The following is a 2500-nucleotide window of genomic DNA, read 5'->3' as shown; positions in this document are numbered from 1 at the left end:
GATGGTGATAATGATGAGGAGGAGGAAGAAGAGGAGAAGGATGGTGGTGATGAGAATGATGATAGTGGTAGTAATAATGTTAATAATTCTGATAATGACAACTTTAATGATAAATGTCATAATAGTGATAACAATGATGATAACTATGATAAAAAGATAATAATAATGATAATGGTAATGATAATAATGTTAACAAGGATAACAACAATGATAGTAATAATGATGATACTAACAATTGATGATAACAATAATAATATAATTGTATAAGCAATAAGAATAACACACACAATAAAACAAAAACATTAATGATGTTAAAAATAAAAACAAGATTTTCTCATCAACATTACTATATAAACAACAGTTCACTTACCGATATATGAAGATATCACGAAGATGAACAGAAGAACAAGGTGAATATTGAACTTCCCGACCATATTTTGAACGTTCATTCTGAAAATAAGAAAGTTTGCCATATATATAAATATATATATATATATATATATATATATATATATATATATATATATATATATATCATATATCTTTCATTTATTGATACAGCTCTGATGACATAAAAACTAAGACAACAGAACCTTCTGATCATTAATTACTGAAATCATGGCATGATTACAATGAAAAAATATGATGATAATATCAGTCATCACATGTATAGAAGCATACATGTCCAAATCCTAAGTTTTGATATAGGATCATGCTAGATTAGCATTTAGTAAACGATTATTGATTCGCATTACGTACATAAAAAACACTTATATAAACGGAACGGGGCATACAAAGCTTCGAATATATGAATAACACACACACACACACACACACACACACACACACACACACACACACACACACACACACATATATATATATATATATATATATATATATATATATATATATATATATATATGTTTACACACACACACACACACACACACACACACACACACACACACACACACACACACACACACACACACACACACACATATATATATATATATATATATATATATATATATATATATATATATATATATATATATATATATATCGCCACAACGAAACTTTCACAGATTGGGACATACACATAAGACACGTGAATCCACCACAGATACACTCACACACAGAAAAAAAAACATTTAAAAGGAGTCAGTCGAATACACAATACAAGGTACGTTTTCAACTCACTTCCTCTCTGGATATGCTGCTTAATATTTGATAGAATATAAAACCTCGATATGTTTTCAGTGCTGTGTCCCTGTGTGGTCTACCTTGTCTTCCTCCCTCTAATCCTTATATAAGCCAGGTGGGTTTCTTGTGTGTGTGTGTGCGTTTTCCCGGAGGTTACCAGGTATTACCAGATACTTTGTTAACTGAAAGTTGACTGGAGAGATTCATAAACAAATAAAAAATAAGTGAATAAAAGGAAGAAAACATATTCTTATACATCGCTCACATCAAACTAAGGATATGAATCACATTAATTGCTGAGATATAGAGTGAAAGATAAAAAGAGAGAAAGAAAAAAGAAAAATTAATAGAGAAAAATAGATAAGCATGTAGGCAAATGGCCACATAGAAAGGTTGAAAAACAGGCAGACAGTTGAAGAAAATGAGAAGAAATACTGAATGAGAGAGAGAGAGCGAGAGAAGAGAGAGAGAAGAAAGAGAGAGAGAAGAGAGAAAGAGAGAGAGTGCGTGATAGAGAGAGAGCAATAGCAGGCGAGCTAACGAGAGAGGGAGAGAAAAAGAGAGAGAGGAGGGGAGAAAAAAGAGAGAGCGAGCGAGAGAGAGAGCAATACCAAGCGAACAAGAGAGAGAAAGAGAGCTAGAGCAAAAGAGAGAGAGAGAGAGAGAGAGAAAGAAAGAGGGAGAGAGAGAGAAAGAGAGAGAGTGCGTGAGAGAGAGCAATAACAAGCAAGCTAGTGAGAGAGAGGAAGAGAGAAAGAGAGTTAGAGCAAGAGAGAGAGAGGGGGGGAGGATAAGAGAGAAAGAGAGAGAGAGCGAGAGAGAGAGAGCAATACCAAAAGAGCAAGAGAGAGAAGAGCGAGGAAGAGAGAAAGAGAGCTAGATCAAGAGAGAGAGAGAGAGAGAGAGAGAGAGAGTGAAAAGAAGAGAAGGAGAGAGAGAGAGAGAAAGAACTAGAGCAAAAGAGAAAGAGAGAGAAGATTGAGAGAGACCTAGAGCAAGAGAGACAGAGAAGATTGAGAGAGAGCTAGAGTAAGAGAGAGAGAGAAAGAGAGAGACAGAGAGAGAGAAGATTGAGAGAAAGCTAGAGCAAGAGAGAGAGAGAGAGAGAGAGAGAGAAGATTGAGAGAGAGTTAGAGCAAGAGAGAGAGAGAGAGAAAGAGAGAGAGAGAGAGAGAGAAGATTGAGAGAGAGCTAGAGCAAGAGAGAGAGAGAGAGAAAGAGAGAGAGAGAGAGAGAAGATTGAGAGAGAGCTAGAGCAAGAGAGAGAGAGAGAGAAAGAGAGAGAGAGAGA

General features: G+C 35.2%; 1 long non-coding RNA gene across 1 annotated transcript in view; it reads right to left on the bottom strand.

The window, feature by feature from the left end:
* Nucleotides 1–1332, bottom strand: part of LOC147468255 (uncharacterized) — a 1770-nt gene extending 438 nt beyond the window's left edge. Inside the window, exons 1-2 of the long non-coding RNA XR_015192577.1 lie at nt 1207–1332; nt 371–450 (exon numbers count right to left, since the gene is read on the bottom strand). This is a non-coding gene — a long non-coding RNA (uncharacterized LOC147468255). The remainder of the gene's footprint in view (nt 1–370; nt 451–1206) is intronic.
* Nucleotides 1333–2500: the final 1168 nt, after the last annotated feature.

The sequence above is a fragment of the Penaeus japonicus genome, unplaced genomic scaffold (assembly GCF_977035675.1).
Source record: "Penaeus japonicus unplaced genomic scaffold, GWHDUDI00000001_assembly GWHDUDI00000030, whole genome shotgun sequence".
NCBI lineage: Eukaryota > Metazoa > Arthropoda > Malacostraca > Decapoda > Penaeidae > Penaeus > Penaeus japonicus.
Note: the sequence above shows the minus strand (reverse complement) of the source record. Positions and strands in the feature narration are given on the sequence as shown.